The sequence below is a fragment of the Balaenoptera physalus genome (assembly GCF_965194825.1).
Source record: "Balaenoptera physalus genome assembly, chromosome: 17".
Lineage (NCBI taxonomy): Eukaryota > Metazoa > Chordata > Mammalia > Artiodactyla > Balaenopteridae > Balaenoptera > Balaenoptera physalus.
In genome coordinates this window covers 27,138,078-27,163,409 of record NC_138895.1, presented here as the reverse complement: position 1 = coordinate 27,163,409, position 25,332 = coordinate 27,138,078, and the positions used below count along the sequence as shown (strand labels likewise).

Genomic DNA, 25,332 nt, shown 5'->3' with positions numbered 1-25,332 from the left:
GTGCGTCTGGAGCCTGTGCTCCGAAACAAGAGAGGCCGCGATAGTGAGAGGCCCGCGCACCGTGATGAAGAGTGGCCCCCGCTTGCCACAACTGGAGAGAGCCCTCGCGCAGAAATGAAGACCCAACACAGCCATAAATAAATAAATTAATTAATTAAAAAAAAAAAAAAAAAAAAGAAACCCTAATTTTCTCTTGGGAATTTGAATGGATGGTTGTGCCTTTTACTCAGATATGTAACCCTAGAAAAGACATGTCACACAGGTAACACTGGAAAGAGAGCAGTCCTACAGAATGCCAGAGTACCCTGACCCAAATTCCAGAGGGTCTCTGTATAATCAGGAACATGCTTCACTAAACTGCCCAATAAGAAAATGCAAGCTGGGAAGAATGCTTACTTTATAAAAACTCTAAGTAAAGAAGTTTAGAAAAATGGCCAGAATAACCCATAACATAAAATTACTGATTTTGCTTCCTTTTATCTACTGAAGTCACCAAATGATTTTCGGATAACTAACATGAAACATATTCTAAGATTCCTTCATGGGAATGACTGCTATTGTTCACTAATACCCTTTTGTTTTTTGTTTTTTTTTCTTTTTCGTCCAATGCACAGAGATCAGTTGCATTGCCCATTCTTCCTAAATAAGATCAAGATCATAGGACTGAGTACTGGTCAATGAAATGTTAGCAAAAATGAATCCAGGCCTGGGCCCCTGAAAACCTGCTGTACACTATTCCCTTTCTCTCTTCACATCCCATAATGATCTTGAGCATCATGTACTAAAGATAGTGGTCCCACAGTATAGAAGGACCTAGAATATCTAAAAGACTATAAGAGCAGAGCCCCCCTGCCAATCACAGTGGTTTGTTTCATGAGCAAATGACTGGGTTAAGCCATTGAGATTTGGGGGTTGTTTTAAACATTTTTAACATACCCCAACTGCTAGTTTTGATACCAGGAATAGTGTCCTACTGAATGAAAATGTTGACTACGTGACATCCACTTTGTGATCAGAGACTGGACAGAGGAGAAACTGATTTTCAAAGCTGGAAAATTGATAATCCATGTTACACTGGGGCGAAACTTTTCATGACACCATGACCTGCAACAGCCTGGAAGAAAGTCCATGCCAAGAGCTCTAGGGGAAGTGGTTGAAAGAATTAAAACCTTAGTTTGTGTTGACAATTATTAGCTATACTTGGCAAGAAGGAAGTAAGTTCAGAGACTGTTAGACACAGTGCAATAAGAAAGAGAAAGGAAACCAGAGTAGAAAGTAGTCTGGGGATTTGTGGCCTTGAAGTCTTAGAAAAGTGTATGCGTTTAAGCAAAAGAAAAGGGAAATACATTTGAGAAAACAGCAAAAACATATTAAAATCCAGGTTTTTAGTTTTCCACTCAAATTATAAAGCCTCAAGGTAGCAGCTATTAAGTTAATAGAGATAAATGTTGGGCAAGGATGCAAAGAAGTGATGCAGACTTAAGTATTATGGCTATAGAAGTATTTATGTGTGGTTATTGGTGCCGAGAACTGATTGAGAGTAGATCAGAAGCCCATTAAGTTCTGCGGCAGGAGGAATTATATTCTCAAAGGAACTATGAGTCCTGTTGTTAAAATTCTAACTATTTTAAAAAAATTGACATCATCCAAGAACAATTTCAAATGTGGTCAAAGAAGACTCACTGCTTTTCCTAAATATCAGTGCTAGCGTTCATGAAAAAAATGGAAATATGTTCCTTTCAAAGATTAGAAACAGAACTAATCAGAGAATATCCCCCACTGCCAGTTCAGGGACCCAGTGCTCACCCCTCAAGATCCTGGCAATTCTACAGAACTGCTGAAAATCTTCCCAATGCCTTCTCTCTAATTGTAAGTTTTTATCAGTTGTCCTATCCCTATTTACCATAGTATATTAGTGAGAATTGATGGGGGGGGCGTTTTAGATCATAGGTTGATCACACCAAGAAGAATTGCATTCTGACTTAGTAGTAAAAAGTACTGCACATTTTCCTAGAGATCTTGGACCACGGCTGAATGCAGCTACTAAATGGTGGTATTTCAGGTTTTCTCCCTTGTGGAGGGGTGAATGCACTCTACAGATGGAATAAAGAATGAGGTATATATGTGGTTGCCCCAGAGTAGACTGCCAGAGACTGCTGGCACTTGATCAAACCCATTTCCTCCTCTGATACATGGACTGCTATTTGCCTGCTGTTTTCTCTTCCACTTTATGGTTAATCTTAGAAGATGGTGGTGCCAGAAGATGGATAGTATCTTGTCCTTGACTGCAAGGAGCTGAAATTCTTTTTAATCTACCTTGTAACATTAGTGAAGCTACTGTGAAGTTGCAATTGTATGTCATAGATATTAACCTATCCTGATGAATGCATTCCTTTTTAGCAGCTTCCAGAGCTCAACAACTAGACTGTGGTTTAACTATAAACTTTTATACAAATGTTATTGTCTTTTCATTTTCTGTTGCAGATTTCACTGATATGTTTGGTTAATCAATATGCAGAGATTTTCCCAAAAGAAAAGACATTGAAGAATGAGGTTAGTAACTTTCACATAATTATACATTAAATACCTAATTTACCATTAATTACAAGAATAAGAATTGGCCAAATTAATATATGCCTTTAATTACATTAGGTAATTAAATTTCACAGTTTAAAATGATAATTGGTACATTATTCATGCAATACTCTTTTTGAAACTTGATCTTTTTAGCTCAGAGGAAGAAGTATCATATAGTTAAAAATGAAAAACTTAACAGTGGCCTTCATCCTTGTCTTTGTCACTGAAAAATTTTGCAACTTTTGATAAGTAATTCCTCTTTAAGTATCTGGTTTTCACATATTAAAAAAATGAAGTTAGAAATACCTATCTTTCATTTTTTTGTACAGGTCAGATAATTTAAGCAATAAAAATCTCTTAACCTGATAAACACTCCGGGGAAATATCTATATTCTTTCTATTATTCATTTTCCCAGTAATAGTTAATTATGAACCAAATTAATTTTTATAACAACCATGCCCCCAAAATCAGAGGAAGTGATGTTGACAAGCATAAAGTCACAGATAACAATCTGTCTGTTTAAAATATGAGCTTTTAAGATCGGAAGAAAATGATTCACTCAGAATAAATTCTACCTATGGCATCAATGCTACATTTTGAATTAGCCCTAATACCCGTAGACTTCACTAATTTGTATTCATTAAAATTTTTATTTATTCTGCAATATTATTGAACACTTCTCTGTACTAGGGATTTTAGTCAGGTTTTAAATATACATATGGGAGTCATCTGCCTAGAAGTGATGATCATTAAAAAAGAGAAAGGATGAGATCACTGAAGCAAGAAATGTGTAAAGAAGAAAACTAAATAAAAATAGGCCATTTAGAGTCTAGTAATGAAAACAAGATTAAAGTTGGCAAAAAAAAGTGGGAGAAGTACAAAATAATACATTCTTACCAAAGCCAGAGCTTTAAGAGATTGGAATAAACAATAGTATTAAATATGGCAGAGATTTTATGGAGCATAAAAACTAAGAAAGATATTGAGAAGACCAATTGTACTAATGTTTCACAAATAAAATGACCTTTTTGAATAACAAAAAATACATTTTAAAGTATGATACATCTTATACTTTTCAAAACTTCTACTTTAGCCTGAGATTTTCCCTAGCTCTTCCAGCTTACATTAAAAGTTCCATCTCAGTTAGAGCTTGTATTACTCCTAAAATAAGCCTACACTCCTGTTTCAGGATATTACAAACTTGGATTTTTTTTTTTTTTTTTTTACTCTCCTCTCTGTTTTCTTACAACTTGTACATCTCTTGATTATTGGCCTATTAATTATTACTTTACAATTGCTAGAGTCATCTTACATTTGGACATGATGAAATCTGAACATACTTCAATTGTTTCTGAAATCAGGGTTATTTCATCTTTGGTATGGACTTTATAAGAACTTTTATAATCTGTCCTTCCTTTTCAAAATACAGATGCACATACTATCTCAGAATCATTTTATTTTTTCCCTTTCAAAAATAAGATAAACAAGGAAGGCAAAAAACATTTCTCCTCTTATGATTAAGAAATGCCACCAATTATTAATTAAGATTATATTTATGTGAACATTGAAACTTTTTCATTGATTTTTTGATCAAATGTATATAAAAAGTAAAAACCAAATCTAAACTAAACTTATGAAAAGGAACATTCTCTAGCCTATATCTTCTTTTCCAATTCCTACTCCCAAGAAGCAACTACTGTGAATGCCATTTAGTTGATTGTTATGTTATTTACTTAATATTTTTAAATAACATACTATTGCTAGGTATTTTTTTTTCTTTTAGTTTTAATTGTCATCTTAGTACTTCACATTATAGAAGATGAAGATTTAGCTTTCTCATATTATTACTCTTAGACCCAGGAAAGTGAGGCTCTTGCCTTGGCCCTGTCCTTCAATGAGCTTTGGTGTCTAAGTGCTTTTCCTCTGCCTAGGACTTACCTGATCTGACAGTGCATCCCAGGTGGAGAACTTCAAGCTAGGACCAGGTCTCAAGTGAACACAGGTCCCAGTTTTTCATCTTCAGGATTCTTTCTCATCTAAATCTGTGCCTAGGGTCGAACAGATGTCCTAAAGTTTCAGGATTCATGTCTACAAGGATTTCCCAGGCCCCTAAGGCCAGACCTAGTGGCACAGGGTACCCTGGAGTGTAGGTCATTCTTGCCAGATGATGTGCTATTTCTTTCTGAAAATCATGGGACTTTGGGCTGCGACACTACTATGATACACTGATTTTTGATGACACTCACGTAAAACACAGGATGCCCTCAGGATTCTGGACTACCAGTGCTAGAACCCTAGACTGGAGGATTGAAAGCAGCTTTGCTCTTGAGCTGTGTGTGAGGACCCATTTATCAGCTCTGGCCTATCTATGCTTAGACCCCGGTGAAACCACTGGTTTAGAGCTCCTGAATGAGTGCATGCATTCTTTACCCTGTGGACCCCAGCAGTGAAACACAGGGTGGTCACCCCACACTCTCTTCATACTCTGCACCACAGGTCAGACATTCAGTTAGGAGTGGCCATTCTATATCTTCTGACAGTCTTTAAGAATGTCACTTGGCAATGTCAGCAGACTCTTCTGATCAATTTCTTCTCTTGTCTCCAAGCTATTGTGACATGAATTCCAAGCTCTCATGAGTTGATTGTAAAATTTACTAAAAACGAAAGGCACAATTATTGCACCAAGAGGCCCACTCTTCCCTAAGTCCATTGTTCCTTTGCCAGTCCTCCGTACTGGTTGGTGGTAAGGTGGAAAGCAATGGTGTCATCAATACTTAAAGCGATCTCATTCTAGGAATGCAGTGATAGTCGAAAGAGTTCAAAAGAAGACTGTCAAGATCTGAGAAGGGTCAACATTTTATTCTAATACTTTCAAGCCAATAAGTTAGTCTTTTACTATTTCAAGGATTGTAGAAAATAAAATAAGATGCCTGGGTCAGAGATAAAAGTCTTTGTATATGGTCCAAAAAATGACAAACCAGATGGTGGGTCAATAAAGTCAGCCAAGTAGCCTTAGACATAGCAATTTCCTTAGCACTGTTGATGAACTTTTCTAAGAGCATTTCTCTTTCATTTTCTACCTCCTCACTCCAGTCATATCATTCTTAGTTTTCTGTGTTACAGTCAAAATCATTAGTTTGTTGGTGACTACTTCTGGAAATAGTGGTTCAAAATCTCTTCACAGCAATTCCAGACATGTTTGGATTGCACACTCTACTCTGGCACTTTCAAAGTAAGTTTCTGCACTGTTAATTTATTGCTCAAAGGTGCACCATTACCCTGAAACTCATTCACATATTGTGCCATAACAAACTCATGTCTTTCACTGGATAAAGGTTCTGCTAGAACATCAGGTAAAGTTTTATGAACCTGGCTTTTCTTCTGTGGTGCAGTCCAATTGAGGTGACAATCAAAACCTATGTTCCCAGGAACCTGGAATCTCTGATCCTGAGGTCCAAATGGTCCCATAGTTTCATCAGGCAAAACTGTTCGATAGATATCTATAGGTGCAGTGGCCACATGAGACTCATCAGAACCTGAAGATCCTGCAGCTGAAAAGGCTTTGGGATTGACGACTCTTTCAACTAAAGAGCAAAATCCTGGGAGATAGGAAACCAGTCTGGCTCTGTTACAGAGCACTTCACTCTTTATGACAGTCTCTAGGTCCATCCATATCTCTGCAAATGGCACAGTTTCATTCCTTTTTATGGCTGAGTAATATTCCATTGTATATATGTATCACATCTTCTTTACCCATTCCTCTGTTGATGGACATTTAGGTTGCTTCCATGTCCTGGCTATTGTAAATAGTGCTGCAATGAACACTGGGGTGCATGTATCTTTTGGAATTTTGGTTTCTCTGGGTATATGACCAAGAGTGGGATTGCTGGGTCATATGATAGTTCTATTTTTAGTTTTTTTTTTTTTTTTTTTTTTTTTTTAACATCTTTATTGAAGTATAATTGCCTTACAATGGTGTGTTAGCTTCTGCTTTATAACAAAGTGAATCAGTTATACATATACAATATGTTCCCATTTCTCTTCCCTCTTGCATCTCCCTCCCTCCCACCCTCCCCATCCCATCCCTCTAGATGGTCACAAAGCACCGAGCTGATCTCCCTGTGCTATGCGGCTGCTTCCCACTAGTTATCTATTTTACATTTGGTGGTGTATATATGTCCATGACACTCTCTTACCCTGTCACATCTCACCCCACCCCCTCCCCATATCCTCAAGTCCATTCTCTAGTAGGTCTGTGTCTTTATTCCCGTCTTGCCACTAGGTTCTTCATGGCCTCTTTTTTTTTTTTTTTTTTTTCTTTTCCCCTTAGATTCCGTATATATGTGTTAGCATACTGTATTTGTTTTTCTCTTTCTGACTTACTTCACTCTGTATGACAGACTCTAACTCCATCCACCTCATTACAAATACCTCCATTTCATTTCTTTTTATGGCTGAGTAATATTCCATTGTATATATGTGCCACATCTTCTTTATCCATTCATCTGTCGATGGACATTTAGATTGCTTCCAAGTCCTGGCTATTGTAAATAGAGCTGCAATGAACATTTTGGTACATGACTCTTTTTGACCTATGGTTTTCTCAGGGTATATGCCCAGTAGTGGGATTGCTGGGTCGTATGGTAGTTCTATTTGTAGTTTTTTAAGGAACCTCCATACTGTTCTCCATAGTGGCTGTATCAATTTACATTCCCACCAACAGTGCAAGAGTGTTCCCTTTCCTCCACACCCTCTCCAGCATTTATTGTTTCTAGATTTTTTGATGATGGCCATTCTGACCGGTGTGAGATGATATCTCATTGTAGTTTTGATTTGCATTTCTCTAATGATTAATGATGTGGAGCATTCTTTCATGTGTCTGTAGGCCATCTGTATATCTTCTTTGGAGAAATGTCTATTTAGGTCTTCGGCCCATTTTTGGATTGGGTTGTTCGTTTTTTTGTTATTGAGCTGCATGAGCTGCTTGTAAATCTTGGAGATTAATCCTTTGTCAGTTGCTTCCTTTGCCAATATTTTCTCCCATTCTGAAGGTTGTCTTTTGGTCTTGTTTATGGTTTCCTTTGCTGTGCAAAAGCTTTAAAGTTTCATTAGGTCCCATTTGTTTATTTGTGTTCTTATTTCCATTTCTCTGGGAGCTGGGTCAAAAAGAATCTTGCTGTGATGTATGTCATAGAGTGTTCTGCCTATGTTTTCCTCTAAGAGTTTGATAGTGTCTGGCCTTACACTTAGGTCTTTAATCCATTTTGAGTTTATTTTTGTGTATGGTGTCAGGGAGTGTTCTAATTTCATACTTTTACATGTATCTGTCCAATTTTCCCAGCACCACTTACTGAAGAGGCTGTCTTTTCTCCACTGTATATTCTTGCCTCCTTTATCAAAGATAAGGTGACCATATGTGTGTGGGTTTATCTCCGGGCTTTCTATCCTGTTCCATTGATCTATATTTCTGTTTTTGTGCCAGTACCAAACTGTCTTGATTACTGTAGCTTTGTAATATAGTCTGAAGTCAGGGAGCCTGATTCCCCCAGCTCCATTTTTCGTTCTCAAGATTGCTTTGGCTATTCGGGGTCTTTTGTGTTTCCATACAAATTGTGAAATTTTTTGTTCTAGTTCTGTGAAAAATGCCAATGGTAGTTTGATAGGGATTGCATTGAATCTGTAGATTGCTTTGGGTAGTAGAGTCATTTTCACAATGTTGATTCTTCCAATCCAGGAACATGGTATATCTCTCCATCTATTTGTATCAACTTTAATTTCTTTCATCAGTGTCTTATAATTTTCTGCATACAGGTCTTTTGTCTCCTTAGGTAGGTTTATTCCTAGATATTTTATTCTTTTTGTTGCAATGGTAAATGGGAGTGTTTTCTTAATTTCACTTTCAGATTTTTTGTCTGTAGTGTATAGAAATGCAAGAGATTTCTGTGCATTAATTTTGTATCCTGCTACTTTACCAAATTCATTGATTAGCTCTAGGAGTTTTCTGGTAGCATCTTTAGGATTCTCTATGTATAGTATCATGTCATCTGCAAATAGTGACAGCTTTACTTCTTCTTTTCCGATTTGGATTCCTTTTATTTCTTTGTCTTCTCTGATTGCTGTGGCTAACACTTCCAAAACTATGTTGAATAATAGTGGTGAGAGTGGGCAACCTTGTCTTGTTCCTGATCTTAGTGGAAATGGTTTCAGTTTTTCACCATTGAGGATGATGTTGGCTGTGGGTTTGTCATATATGGCCTTTATTATGTTGAGGAAAGTTCCCTCTATGTCTACTTTCTGCAGGGCTTTTATCATAAATGGGTGTTGAATTTTGTTGAAAGCTTTCTCTGCATCTATTGAGATGATCATATGGTTTTTCTCCTTCAATTTGTTAATATGGTGTATCACATTGATTGATTTGCATATATTAAGAATCCTTGCATTCCTGGGATAAACCCCACTTGATCATGGTGTATGATCCTTTTAATGTGCTGTTGGATTCTGTTTGCTAGTATTTTGTTGAGGATTTTTGCATCTATGTTCATCAGTGATATTGGCCTGTAGTTTTCTTTCTTTGTGACAGCGTTGTCTGGTTTTGGTATCAGGGTGATGGTGGCCTCGTAGAATGAGTTTGGGAGTGTTCCTCCCTCTGCAATAATTTTGAAGAGTTTGAGAAGGTTCGGTGTTAGCTCTTCTCTAAATGTTTGATAGAATTCACCTGTGAAGCCATCTGGTCCTGGGCTCTTGTTTGTTGGAAGGTTTTTAATCACAGTTTCAATTTCAGTGCTTGTGATTGGTCTGTTCATATTTTCTATTTCTTCCTCGTTCAGTCTTGGCAGTTTGTGCATATCTAAGAATCTGTCCATTTCTTCCAGGTTGTCCATTTTATTGGCATAGAGTTGCTTGTAGTAATCTCTCATGATCTTTTGTATTTCTGTAGTGTCAGTGGTTACTTCTCCTTTTTCATTTCTCATTCTATTGATTTGAGTCTTTTCCCTTTTTCTCTTGATGAGTCTGGCTAATGGTTTATCAATTTTGTTTATCATCTCAACGAACCAGCTTTTACTTTCATTGATTTTTGCTATTGTTTCCTTCATTTCTTTTTCATTTATTTCTGACCTGATCTTTATAATTTCTTTCCTTCTGCTGGCTTTGGGGTTTTTTTGTTCTTCTTTCTCTAATTGCTTTAGGTGCAAGGTTAGGTTCTTTATTCGAGATGTTTCCTGTTTCTTGAGGTAGGCTTGTATTGCTATAAACATCCCTCTTAGCACTGCTTTTGCTGCGTCCCATAGGTTTTGGGTCGTCGTATCTCCATTGTCATTTGTTTCTAGGTATTTTTTGATTTCCCCTTTGATTTCTTCAGTGATCACTTCGTTATTAAGCAGTGTATTGTGTAGCCTCCATGTGTTTGTACTTTTTACAGATCTTTTCCTGTAATTGATATGTAGTCTCATAGCGTTGTGGTCGGAAAAGATACTTGACACGATTTCAATTTTCTTAAATTTACCAAGGCTTGATGTGTGACCCAAGATATGATCTATCCTGGAGAATGTTCCATGAGCACTTGAGAAAAATGTGTATTCTGTTGTTTTTGGGTGGAATGTCCTATAAATATCAACTAAGTCCGTCTTGTTTAATGTATCATTTAAAGCTTGTGTTTCCTTATTTATTTTCATTTTGGATGATCTGTCCATTGGTGAAAGTGGGGTGTTAAAGTCTCCTACTATGATTGTGTTACTGTCGATTTCCCCTTTTATGGCTATTAGTATTTGCCTTATGTATTGAGGTGCTCCTATGTTGGGTGCATAAATATTTACAATTGTCATACCTTCCTCTTGGATCGATCCCTTGATCATTATATAGTGTCCTTCTTTGTCTCTTGTAATAGTCTTTATTTTAAAGTCTATTTTGTCTGATATGAGAATTGCTACTCCAGCTTTCTTTTGATTTCCATTTGCATGGAATATCTTTTTCCATCACCTCACTTTCAGTCTATATGTGTCTCTAGGTCTGAAGTGGGTCTCTTGTAGACAGCATATATATGGGTCTTGTTTTTGTATCCATTCAGCCAGCCTGTGTCTTTAGGTGGGAGCATTTAATCCATTTACATTCAAGGTAATTATCACTATGTATGTTCCTATTACCATTTTCTTAATTTTGGGGGTTTGTTATTGTAGGTCTTTTCCTTCTCTTGTGTTTCTTGCCTAGAGAAGTTCCCTTAGCATTTGTTGTAAAGCTGGTTTGGTGGTGCTGAACTCTCTCAGCTTTTGCTTTTCTGTAAAGGTTTTAATTTCTCCATCACATCTGAATGAGATCCTTGCTCTGTAGAGTAATCTTGGTTGTAGTTTCTTCTCCTTCATCACTTTAAGTATATCCTGCCACTCCCTTCTGGCTTGCAGAGTTTCTGCTGAAAGTTCAGATGTTAACCTTATGGGGATTCCCTTGCGTTTTATTTGCTGTTTTTCCCTTGCTGCCTTTAATATGTTTTCCTTATATTTAATTTTTGACAGTTTGATTAATATGTGTCTTGGCGTGTTTCTCCTTGGGTTTATCCTGTATGGGACTCTCTGTGCTTCCAGGACTTGATTAACTATTTCCTTTCCCATATTAGGGAAGTTTTCAACTATAATCGCTTCAAATATTTTCTCAGTCCCTTTCTTTTTCTCTTCTTCTTCTGGGACCCCTATAATTCGAATGTTGGTGCATTTAGTGTTGTCCCAGAGGTCTCTGAGACTGTCCTCAGTTCTTTTCATTCTTTTTTCTTTATCCTGCTCTGCAGTAGTTATTTCCACCATTTTATCTTCCAGGTCACTTATCCTTTCTTCTGCTTCAGTTATTCTGCTATTGATCCCATCTAGAGTATTTTTAATTTCATTTATTGTGTTTTTCATCATTGCTTGGTTCCTCTTTAGTTCTTCTATGTCCTTGTTAAATGTTTCTTGCATTTTGTCTATTCTATTTCCAAGATTTTGGATCATCCTTACTATCATTATTCTGAATTCTTTTTCAGGTAGACTACCTATTTCCTCTTCATTTGTTAAATCTGGAGTGTTTTGACCCTGCTCCTTCATCTGCTGTGTGTTTTTCTGTCGTCTCATTTTGCTTATCTTACTGTGTTTGGGGTCTCCTTTTCACAGGCTGCAAGTTCGTAGTTCCTGTTGTTTTTGGTATCTGTCCCCAGTGGCTAAGGTTGGTTCAGTGGGTTGTGTAGGCTTCCTGGTGGAGGGAACTAGTGCCTGAGTTCTGGTGGATGAGGCTGGATCTTGTCTTTCCGGTGGGCACGTCCACGTCTGGTGGTGTATTTTGGGGTGTCTGTGGCCTTATTATGATTTTAGGCAGCCTCTCTGCTAATGGATGGGGCTGTGTTCCTGTCTCGCTAGTTGTTTGACATAGGGTGTCCAGCACTGTAGCTTGCTGGTCATTGAGTGAAGCTGGGTCTTGATGTTGAGATGGAGATCCCTGAGAGATTTTTGCTGTTTGGTATTACGTGGAGCTGTGAGGTCTCTTGTGGACCAGTGTCCTGAAGTTGGCTCTCCCACCTCAGAGGCATGGCCCTGATGCCTGGCTGGAGCACCAAGAGCCTTTCGTCCACACGGCTCAGAGTAAAAGGGAGAAAAAATAGAAAGAAAGAAAGAAGGAGGCTATAATATATTGAAGTAAAATAAAGCTGTTATAAAGCAGAGCTATACAGACAAAATCTCACCCAGAAGCATATACATATACACTCACAAAAAAAAGGAAAAGGGGAAAAATTAATATATTCTGCTCCGAAAGTCCACCTCCTGAATTTGGGATGATTCGTTGTCTATTCAGGTATTCAACTGATGCAGGCACATCAAATTGTTTGTGGAGTTTTAATCCGCTGCTTCTGAGGCTGCTGGGAGAGGTTTCCCTTCTCTTCTCTGTTCGCACACCTCCTGGGGATCAGCTTTGGATTTGGACCCGCCTCTGCGTGTAGGTCACCTGAGGGCATCTGTTCCCCGCCCAGACAGGAGGGGGTTAAAGGAGCAGCTGCTTCGGGGGCTCTGGCTCACCCAGGCTGCAGGGAGGGAGGGGTACAGAGGAGGCGGGGCGAGCCTGCGGCGTCAGAGGCCGGCGTGACGTTGCAGCAGCCTGAGGTGCGCCCTGTGTTCTCCCGGGGAACTTGTCCCCGGATCACGGGAGCCCGGCGGTGGTGGGCTGCACAGGCTCCCGGGAGGGGCGGTGTGGAGAGTGACCTGTGCTGGCACACAGGCTTTTTGGAGGCGGCAGCAGCAGCCCCAGCGTCTCACGCCCGTCTCTGGGGCCCGCGCTGATCGCTGCGGCTCGCGCCAGTCTGTGGAGCTTGTTTAGGCGGCTCTCTGAATCCCCTCTCCCTGCGCGCCGTGAAACAAAGAGGCAAGAAAAAGTCTCTTGCCTCTTCAGCAGCTGCAGACTTTTTCCCGGACTCCCTACCAGCCAGCTGTGGTGCTTTAACCCCTTCAGGCTGTGCTCACGCCGCCAGCCCCAGTCCTCTCCCTGGGATCTGACCGAAGCTGAGCCTCTGCTCCCAGCCCCCGCCCGCCCCGGCGGGGGAGCAGACCAGCCTCTCTTGGGCTGCTGAGTGCTGCTCAGCGCCGAGCCTCTGTGCGGGAATCTCTCCGTTTTTTCCTCTGCGCCCCTGTTGCTGTGGGATCCGCGCTGTTAGCTGCGGCTCGCGCCCGTCTCTGGAGCTCGTTTAGGCGACGCTCTGAATCCCCTCTCCTCGCGCACCAGGAAACAAAGAGGGAAGAAAGTCTCTTGCCTCTTCGGCAGCTGCAGACTTTTTCCCGGACTCCCTCCCGGCCAGCTGTGGTGCACTAACCCCTTCAGGCTGTGTTCACGCCGACAACCCCAGTCCTCTCCCTGCGATCCGACCGAAGCCCAAGCCTCAGTTCCCAGCCCCACCCGCCCCGGCGGGCGAGCAGACAAGCCTCTCGGGCTGGTGAGTGCTGCTCGGCGCCGAGCCTCCATGTGGGAATCTCTCCGCTTTGCCCTCCGCACCCCTGTGGCTGCCCTCTCTTCCGTGGCTCCGAAGCTTCCCCCCTCTGCCACCCGCAGTCTCTGCCCGCGAAGGGGCTTCCTAGTGCCTGGAAATCTTTCCTCCTTCACAGCTCCCTCACACTGGTGCAGGTGCCGTCCCTATTCTTTTGTCTCTGTTATTTCTTTTTTCTTTTCCCCTACCCAAGTACGGGGGGAGTTTCTTGCCTGTTTAGAGGTCGGACGTTTTCTGTCAGCGCTCAGTGGGTGTTCTGTAGTAGCAGTTCCACATGTAGATGTATTTCTACTGTATCTGTGGGAAGGAAGGTGATCTCCGCGTCTTACTCTTCCGCCATCTTCTCTCCTCCCCCGGCAGGTCTTGCTTACTTTTTAATAGTTTACTGGTCCTAATTCAAGATTGAATTATTGAAGTAGTTATATTGATCAAGGTTTGAATATCTATATTATTCTAGTATTGATTTGACTATACTGAAAAATTGATACTTTGTTTCATTATAGCAAGAGAGTTGAAATCTATCAATGATCTAAGTATTGGTAACTCTTCTGGGATAACGTGGATTATATATGGAAAATAAGTTTTACAATAATTGTCCAGATGAAATATGGAAAGTATTAAAATATCTTATAGTGCTCAAACTTGTCACCTTGCCAATAACTAATTAGAGTATACCTATTTTCAAAGACATATCAACAAAGGATATGAGATACTATGGAGCTTTAAAATTAGATATCTTGGCACAAGCCTCTTGGATAGTCTCATCCACCAGAGGGCAGACAGCAAAAGCAAGAAGAACTACACTCCTGGAATCTGTAGAACAAAAAACACAATCACAGATGGTTAGACAAAATGAAAAGGCAAAGAAAAAGGATTATGTCCTAGATGAAGGAACAAGATAAACCCCCAGAAAAACAACTAAATGAAGTAGAGAGAGGTAACCTTCCAGAAAAGGAATTCAGAATAATGAAAGTGAAGATGATCCAGGATCTCAGAAAAAGAATGGAGGTGAAGATTGAGAAGATGCAAGAAATGTTTAACCAAGACTTAGAAGAACTAAAGAACAAACAGAAATGATCAATACAATAACTGATATGAAACATACACTAAAAAGGAATCAATAGAAGAATAACTAAGGCAGAAAAAGGATAAGTGACCCAGAAGGCAGAATGGTGGAAATCACTGCCATGGAACAGAATAAAGAAAGAATAAATAAGATAAATGACGACAGCCTAAGAGACCTCTGTGACAACACTAAATGAACCAACATTCACATTATAGGGGTCCCAGAAGAAGAAAGGTCTCAAGAAAATATTTTCAGAGATAATAGCTGAAAACTTCCCTAACATGGGAAAGCAAACAGTCAACCAAGTCCAGGAAGCGCACAGTCCCAGGCAGGATAAACCAAAGAAGAAACACACTGAGACATATCATAATCAAATTGACAAAAATTAAAGACAACGAAAAAATATTAAGGCAACAAGGGAGAAACAACAAATAACATACAAGGGAACTCCCATAAGGTTGTTAGGTGATTTCTCAGCAGAAACTCTGCAAGCCAGAAGGGAGTGGCATGATATATTTCAAGTGGTGAAAGGGAAGAACCTACAACTAAGATTACTCTACCCAGCAAGGCTCTCATTCAGATTTGATGGAGAAATCAAAAGCTTTACAGACAAGCAAAAGCTAAGAGAATTCAGCACCACCAGACCAGCTTTGCAACAAATACTAAGGGAACTTCCCTTGGAAGGAAACACAAGAGAAGGAAAAGACCTACAAGAACAAACCCAAAACAATTAAGAAAATGGGAATAGGAGCATACATATCAATAATTACCTTAAATGTAAATGAATTAAACACACCAACCAAAAGACATAGACTGGCTAAGTAGATACAAAAACAAGATCCGTATATATGCTGACCCACCTCAGACCTAGGGACACATACAGACTGAAAGTGAGGGGATGGAAGAAGGTATTCCATGCAAATGGGAATCAAAAGAAAGCTGGAGTAGCAGTACTCATATCAGACAAAATAGAATTTAAAATAAAGACTGTTATAAGAGATGAGGGACACACATAATGATCAAGGGATCAATCCAAGAAGATATGACAATTGTAAATATAAATGTACCCAACATAGGAGCACCTCAATATATAAGGCAAGTACTAACAGCCATAAAGGGAAAAATCGACAGTAACACAATAATAGTGGGGAACTTTAACACCCTACCTTTATCAATGGAAAGATCATCCAGATAGAAAATCAATACGGAAACACAGGCCTTAAATAGCACATTAGACCAGATGGACTTAATTGATATTTATAGAGCATTTCATATAAAAGCAGCAGAATACACATTCTACTCAAGTGCACACGGAACATTCTCCAGGATTGACCACATACTGGGCCACAAGGCAAGCCTCAGTAAATTTAAGGAAATTGAAATCATATCAAGCATCTTTTCTGATCACAACACTATGAGACACGAAAAAAACAAAAAACCTACAAACTTGTGGAAGCTAAACAATATGTTACTAAACAACCAATGGATCACTAAGGAAATCAAAAAATTCCTAGAGACAAATGAAAATGAAGGCATAAGAATCCAAAACCTATGGGATGCAGCAAAAGCAGTTCTAAGATGCAAGTTTATAGCAATACAATCTTACCTCAGGGAACAAGAAAATTCTCAAATAAGCAACCTAACCATACACCTAAAGCAACTAGAGAAAGAAGAACAAACAAAACCTAAGTTGTAGAAAGAAAGAAATCATAAAGATCAGAGCAAAAATAAATGAAATAGAGACAAAGAAAACAATAGCAAATATCAATGAAAGTAAAAGCTAGTCCTTTGAAAAGATTAAAAAAAAAAAATTGATAAAACTTTAGCCAGACTCATCAAGACAAAAAAAGGGAGTGGACTCAAACCAATAACATTAGAAATGAAAAAGAAGTTACAATGACACCACAGAAATACAAAGGATAATAAGAGACTACTACAGCCAACTGTATGCCAATAAAATGGACAACCTGGAAGAAAAGGACAATTTCTTAGAAAGGTACAGTCTCCCAAGGCTGAATCAGGAAGAAATAGAAAATATGAACAGACCAATCACAAGCACTGAAATTGACACTGTGATTAAAAAACTCCCAACAAACAAAAGTCCAGGACCTGATGGTTTGACAGGCAAATTCTATCCAACATTTAGAGAAGAGCTAAAACACCTCTCCTCCTGAAACTGTTCCAAAACATTGCAGAGGAAGGAAAACTCGCAAACTCATTCTATGAGGCCACCATCACCCTGATACCAAAACCAGACAAAGATACCACAAAAATAAAAGAATATTACAGGCCAATATCACTGATGAACATAGATGCAAAAATCCTCAACAAAATACTGGCAATCTGAATCCAACAATACATTAAAATGATCATACACCATGATCAAGTGGGATTTATTCCAGGGATGCAAGGATTCTCCAATATCCACAAATCAATCAGTGCAATACACCACTTCAACAAACTGAAGAATAAAAACCATATGATCATTTCAGTAGATGCCAAAAAGGCTTTTACAAAATTCAGCACCCATTTAAGATAAAAACTCTCCAGAAAGTGGGCATAGAGGGAACATACCTCAACATAATAAAGACCATATATGACAGAACCTGCAGCTAACATCATTCTCAATGGTGAAAAGCTGAAAGCATTTCCTCAAAGATCAGGGAGAAGACAAGCATGTCCACTCTCGCCACTTTTATTCAAAGTAGTTTTAGAAGTCCTAGCTAAAGCAATCAGAGAACAAAAGGAAATAAAAAGAATCAAAATTGAAAAAGAATTTAAACTGTCACTGTTTGCAGATGACATGATACTATACATAGAAAATCCTAAAGACGTTACCAAAAAACTAGTAGAGCTCATCAATGAATTTGGTAAAGTCACAGTTTACAAAACTAATGCACAGAAATCTGTTGCATCTCTCTACACTAACAGCAAAAGATCAGAAAGAGAAATTAAGGAAACAATCCCATTTATCATCACCAAAAAAATGAATAAAATACCTAGGAATAAACCTACCTAAGGAGGTAAGAGACCTGTACTCAGAAACTATAAGACACTGATGAAAGAAATCAAAGATGACACAAACAGATGGACAGATATACCATGTTCATGGACTGGAAGAATCAATATTGTCAAAATGACTGTACTACTCAAGACAATCTACAGATTCAGTGCAATCCCTATCAAATTATCGATGACATTTTTCACAGAACTAGGACAAAAAACCTTAAAATTTATATGGAGACACAAAAGACTCCAAATAGTCAAAGCAATCTTGAGAAAGAAAAATGGAGCTGGAGGAATGAGGCTCCCTGACTTCAGGTTATACTACAATGCGATAGTCATCAAAACAGTATGGTACTGGTGCAAAAACAGAAACATAGATCAATGGAACAGGACAGACAGCCCAGAAATAAACCCACTCACCCATGGCCAATTAATCTATGACAAAGGAGGCAAGACTAGGCAATGGTGGAAAGACAGCCTCTTCAACAAATGGTGCTGGGAAAACAGGACAGCTACATGTAAAAAAATGGAATTAGATCATTCTTTAACACCATACACAAAAATATGCTCAAAATGAATTAAAGACCTAAATGTGAGACTGGACATTATAAAACTTCTAGAGGCAAACATAGGCAGAACACTCTGTGACATATATCACAGCAATATCTTTCTTGTTCTGTTTCCCAGACTAATAGAAATAAAAACAAAAATTAAAAAATGGGACCTAATTGAACTCAAAAGCTTTTGCACAGCAAAGGAAACCGTAAACAAAACGAATAGACAACCCACAGAATGGGAGAAAATATTTGCAAATGATATGACTGACAAGGGACTAGTCTCCAAAATTTATAAACAGCTCACGAGGCTTAGTATCATCAAAAGAAACAACCCAATCCAAAAATGGGCACAAGACCTAAATAGACATTTCTCCAAAGAAGACATACCGATGGCCAAGAGGCACATGAAAAGATGTTCAACACTGATAATTTTCAGAGAAAGGCAAATCAAAACTTCAATGAGATATTACCTCACACCAATCAGAATGGCTTTCATCAAAAATTCCACAAATAATAAATGCTAGAGAGGGTGTGGAGAGAAGAGAATTTTCCTACCCTGTTGGTGGGAATGTAAATTGATATGGAGAACAGTATGGAGGTTCCTTAAATAACTAAAAGTAGAACTACCATATGACTCAGCAATCCCACTACTTGGCATATACCCTGAGAAAATCATAATTCAAAAAGAGACAGGTACCACAATGTTCATTGCCCCACTATTTACAATAGCAAGGACATGGAACCAACTTAAATGTCCATCAACAGATGAATGGATAAAGAAGATGTGAATATACAATGGAATATGAAATGTCCATCAGCAGATGAATGGATAAAGAATATGTGTGTATATACAATGGAATATTACCCAGCCATAAAAAGAAATGAAACTGAATTATTTGTAGTGAGGTGGATGAACCTAGAGTCTGTCATACAGAGTGAAGTAAGTCAAACAGAGAAAGAGAAATATCATATGATATCCCTTATATGCAGAATCTAAAAAGAAATGATATAATGATCTTATTTTTTCTCATTCCTTTAGGTGTAAAGTGAGGTTGACTTTTTGGAGATGTTTCTTGTTTTCTGAGGTAAGCTTGTATTGCCATAAACTTCCTTCTTAGAACTTCTTTTGCTGCATCTCATAGAATTTGGTTTGATGTGTTTTTGTTTTCATTTATCTCCAGGTATTTTTTGATGTCCTTTCTGATTTCTTTACTGACCCATTGGTCGTTTATTAACAGGTTGTTTAGCCTCCATGTGTTTGCATTTTTTTGTATTCTTTTTCTAGTAGTTGGTTTCTAGTCTCATAGCATTATCATTGGAAAAGACATTTGATATGGTTTTAGTTTTCTTATATTTACTGAGACTTGTTCTGTGGTCCAGCATGTGATCTATCCTGGAGAATGTTCCATGTGCACTTGAAAAGAATGTGTATTCTGCTGCTTTTGGATGGAATGTCCTATATATATATCTACTAAGTACAGCTAATCTAATGTGTCATTTAAAGCTTATATTTCCTTATTGATATTCATTCTGGATGATCCCTTAATTAATGTCACTATAGTGCTAAAGACCTGTACTACTATTGTGTCACTGTCAATTTCTCTGTTTATGTCTACTAATTTTGCTTTATGTATTTAGGTGTGCCTGCATTGGGTGCATATATATTTACAATGATTCCTCAATTATTATGTAATGTCCTTCTTTGTCACTTGTTACAGTCTTTGATTTTGCCTAAGTATTGCTACCCTGGCTTTCTTTTCTGTTCCATTTGCAAGTAAGAGTTTTTTCCTTCCCTGGGAGGTGCTGGTCCACTGGTGGGTGGAGTTGGGTCTCACGGTGGCCAGCTGAGTGGTGTGGGGTTTCATAGCTAGTGTTGAGCAACTAATGAGTGGAGCCAACTACTGCCATGGCTGGCTGCATATTCTGGGGACACCTGGAGCTAATGGTGGCTCACTGGTGGTCAGGGCCAGGTCCTGAAGTCAATAAGCTAGAGGGAGGATTTCAAAATGGCTCTTACCAACACCATTGTCCTCATCAACCAAAAATGGCTGCTGCCAGCATCTATGTCCCAAGGGTGAGTTTCAACTGTCTCCTGCCTCTCTAGGAGCCTCTCCAAGATCAACAAGTGGGTTTGACCCAGGCTTCTTTCAAATTACTGCTTCTGCCCTAGGTCTTGTAGTGTTAGATTTTGTGTGTCCCCTTTGAGAGTGCAGTGTCTACTTCCTACAGTGCTCTATTTTTTGCTTATGGACAGGTGTTAGTCTCATAAAATGACCATAAACTAAAGAGGCTATTATTCTATTTACTTAATTGTATTTTAAAATCAGATAAAGTATATAATTGAATAATCATTTTTCATAGAATATTTTGTCTTATTTTGTTTAATATATTTATTATACATGCATGAATATATTAAAAACTAAGGAAAGTTTATATACTAGTATAGGTTCCTTGAAGTTGAAATTATGCCCAGAGCATATTAAATAATATTTTCTGGTAAAAAAGTAACCTGTTTTTAAATCTAAAGTTTAGAATATATGTTTTCTTTTGAAACCAATTACATGAAAAAAAAATGGCAACTTACTGCATAAAAAGTCTATCCTTTGGCTTTCAGATTATTCTTTGATATATATATATATATACTACCTAATCTGATAAAATGTTATATTTGGTACATATTATCATCATAGAAAAATGTCTGTTAATAAAATAAGCTAAAGTCTAGAATCTTAAGAAGTGTGTCAGAATACTCACTCATGGATATCACCTAAGCTGAGTTTTGGCTTCTGAGATTTGAGACACTTCTGAGAACTTTTCTTTTGGTAAGTGGTCTGCACTGTAGGCTTCACATGAACTTCATGGAATCCTATTTATCAGATCCCATGGCACAGCAGAGCCTAAGGCAAAGTAGTCTTAATAAGGACACTTGACCCAAAAAGACGTTTAAAGATGTACAGAAAATGTTCTTTCCCAGTGTTGAAAATTCTTTCTGAGACTATAATAAGCTAAATGGAACAAAACATAATTAGAATTCTTCCATTTAGAATGATAAAGTTTGTAGGGAATGTGGTAAAGTTTTAGCAATCCAAAGATGGAATTAGGGTGCATAGAAATGTGTTTATCAATCTAGGAAGACTGAATTTTGTAATAGTTCTTCATAGCAAGTAAGAAACTTAGAAAAGATAGAATAGGGTAAATGCAAACTGTGATTAAAATATGTGTTCATGAGTCTATATGAGACTCAAACAACTTCCTACAAATTAAATTCGTTTACTAGTGCAGAATTTTAAAAAGTATTAGCCATGCATGTTATGTTTAATTTATTATTTAGAATTTAGGTAATTATAGTTGTTTGGTATCTATTTCATATGTATATATATTATGAGAGAGAGTATGAAATTTGATAAATGCAGGTTTGAATCTCAGCTCTGCTTTGTGTTGGCTATGTGATCATGGACAAGATATTTATTCTACACACATTACTTGGATGGTTGTAAGAATTTAATGGGATATACTGTGAAAATAGTTTCTATAACTTCTGGACCTTATTCTATACCTGGTAAATAATAGTTCTCTTTTTTTTGTATTGACTGTTTTTCCACCTTGATTTTGCTATCTTGAGTTCTGTATCTCATTAACATGTACTGAGTGACTGATAAAATTCATCACTCTTTCGATGAATTAGTGATATGATACTATATGGCATCTTTTATATTTATTAATAGATGAGAAAAGTATGCATAAAGTAATTACTTACTCAAGAGAATTTGATAGTTAAGAAGCACAAATTGTTTGCTGTAGAGTTGGTACTATTTTAAATGCAAAGTATCCTTTTGTCCTTACAGATTTGCATTTTAAGAAAGAAAAGACAGATGGGTTATAAACCCCATCTAAAAAAAGGAAATGTGTGTAAATGAGTCCTATAGTATGATCTGCAGTTATTTTGTTGCTGTGGTTGTTTGATATTTAGTTGTATTATTTTACCCAAACTTAGACATTTGCTTGCATAATGTACTGATATTGTGACCTTGGAGAATATTTAAGAACTTCTTCTATAAGTTTGAAGTAAATGAAAATTTTATCAGATTTTTGGAAGACTGGTTAGTGGAAATAACTAGCTGAAATAAAATATTAGGTAATGCACTTCTAAGAAGAAAACAATGGATGTATTTTTCACATATCATTAACATTCAGGTGGAAATGCTGCTAATTGGTAGAATAATGTTCAAGGAAACCAACATGAGGATAATATATGAAAATGTTTGTTAATGAACACTGACCTAGATTTATTTGTTGCTCAGAGTTTTTCAAGAAATATATATTTTTAAAGCAATTTTGGACCAAGTCATTATATTTTCTTGAATTATTAATGCCCTTGGATTGCCCCTCTGACAATCCCATGAAGCCTGAAATTTTCTTTAAAGTAAAACTATATTTTGTATTAACTCAAAAGGTTTCTCCCCAAGTGGTAAATAATGAGATGTTCTGATACAAATTGTAACTCATCTATATGCCTATTTGGGAGAACATTATACCTGTTTATACAAAACCTCCATGCCTCCTTGCTAAAAAGCAGAGATAACACCCTCTGACTGGTTGGTAGAGTTACTAGTGTTACTAGTTACTAGTGTTAAAATGGAGCCAAATTCACTAGTTTTCTTAGTGTTCCCATGCTGTTATTAAAACTATGCCCACTTTTCCCCTCCTGTGCCCCTCTTATTCCCTCCTGCCCTTCCTCAGTCATCTATTTATTCATCAGATACAATTGAATAGGGAGCACAGTGGATGGATTTTTTAAGAAGTGTTAATATATGAACCTCTAACTTGAATGATAATATTAGTCTGTATTAGCTCTCTGTTCCAAGTGAAAACAAATTGCTATTCCCTGATCATATTTCTATCTTTTTTAATGTCCCTTTCTAAAAGCAACAGAATTCATCCCCACTTGGCCTTAAGTATAGACAGGTTTTTCAGACAACGGTTTTGGGTCTTGTAAGACAATGGACATTTCCTAGTATTTTTGTACGACCAAATATAAAATAGCTAGTGGGAAGCAGCCACAGAGCACACGGATATCAGCTCAGTGCTTTGTGACTGCCTAGAGGGGTGGAATAGGAAGGGTGGGAGGGAGACGCAAGAGGGAGGAGATATGGGGATATATGTATATGGATAGCTGATTCACTTTGTTACAAAGCAGAAGCTAACACACCTTTGTAAAGCAATTATACTCCAATAAAGATGTTAAAAAAAAAAGATCGACCATTTCACTCCAAGAAAAACTTTTCTATTGATAATATGAACATAATAATTTCAATATCAACTTTATATATTCATTAATTTCAGCTATATCCTAGGTTTTAGACATTTTTAGTAAGAAAAAATGTCTTGCAGGCAAGTAAACTTTCCTATTCTATAAATCTGTTTGGCACGAAGTTATTTTACAATCTTTATTGATCTAGCTTAAATATGAAGACTCTTAATACAGTGGTAGGAAAATAACAAGATTCTACACAAACTAATATCTTTAACATGCCAGGAGATTTAAAAAACATCCACAGAAATACTAAATGCTAGATGGTAAAATACAATATATGCAATGCCAATTTTATTTATGTAAAAAAAATCATATATTTTATGCAGCAGAGACTGTGAACACATTTAACATTTTGCTTTTTTCTCTAAAAAAAAAAATGAAACACTTTTGAAGTTCTTTCTATTTCTAATATTGTATGACTTTTTTAAACTTAAAGTTCAATTTGTCCAGGTAATCATAAAACCGTACTTATCATTTCCTTTCTGTTCAAACAATATCATTACATGATCCTCAGTGTGAGATATTTGTTTACTGCAAAACAAATATTATAGGAGAATGGTCAAAACATGTTCTTGAAATTACTGTAAATAATGATTTCTGTATGTACAATGGGGTATAGAGGGATTATGCTTCCTTTTATATGAATTTTAATAAAATGATCATCTATAATGTAAATATATTAGTGATTGCTGGGACATTTGCATTTTCAGTCTCTTAATTTTGCATATGATTTTAAATAATAAGTTTTTAATTTTGTGGACATGTATAGACATATATATATATGTCTCTATATAACCCCTTCTGTCCATTTAAAATTGAAAAAAAGTATCCTCTCTTGATAGCTGCAGAATATTTACTATCTTTATCTTTTTTGTTTTGTGTTTTATGTTTAACTTTTTAACTACCTGAATTTAGTTGGTGTATGATATGATATATAAACTCAACTTTTTTGTTTTAGCAAATAGCTTAGTTTAAAAACACCATTTTATATAATAAACATCTCACTCCATTTGTATGTGGCTATCTTTATCATATATTAAAGTTCTGAGTTAACATATCATTTTTTGTCACACTATATTAATTAGGATACCGCATCAAGTTACACAGGCCAAACAGTGATTTTTAAAGTAAAGAAATGCATTGCTGTCTCATATAATAGTCCTTGCATTAAGCAGCTCAGAGCTGGTATGACGCCTCTATGACATTGGACATGCAGCCTCCTTATTTTATTGCTCTGCCATCCTAAGCAAACAGCTTCATACTGAAAGTCTCAGACAACTATTTCAAAGAAGAGCTGCCAAGTTTCCTGCTTTTCAAGAGCACAACCCAGGAACCATACATTTCACTTCTGCTTAAAACTCATTGGCCGAATCTAGTCACAGAGACAAGTCTAGCCACAGGAGAAGATGTGAAATGCAAATTAAGCTGAACAACTGTGTACCTAAGTAAAATTCCTCATGCTAAAGAAGAATGAATCAGAGAATAAGTTTTGGAAGGAAAAATAGTAGTCTCCCCCAGACAGACTTAATTAACTACTGGGACTTTGTGTTTTGACATATGGTAAGGAAAATCTCTGCTTAATTCTTCTCAATACCATATTTATTTTGGCTAGTCTCCCCCATATATTCTGCCAGAGGAACTTTAGGATCAGCTTAAAATAAAACAGATGGATATTTATTGGATTTTCATCAACATACAAATTATTGTGGAAATAATTTATATCTTTACAGTATATTTCCACTCATTAACTAATTATGATTTTCTATTAATTGAAAATATTTATATGTAGACTTTGTCAGTATATTTTTTATTTTCCTTCTT

General features: G+C 37.2%; 1 pseudogene across 1 annotated transcript; it reads right to left on the bottom strand.

Annotated features, from left to right (window-relative positions):
• Positions 1–175: 175 nt before the first annotated feature.
• On the bottom strand, positions 176–6,645 carry LOC309647068 (methylmalonic aciduria and homocystinuria type D homolog, mitochondrial pseudogene; annotated as a pseudogene). Its single transcript has one exon. The product of its transcript is annotated as a methylmalonic aciduria and homocystinuria type D homolog, mitochondrial pseudogene (transcript).
• Positions 6,646–25,332: the final 18,687 nt, after the last annotated feature.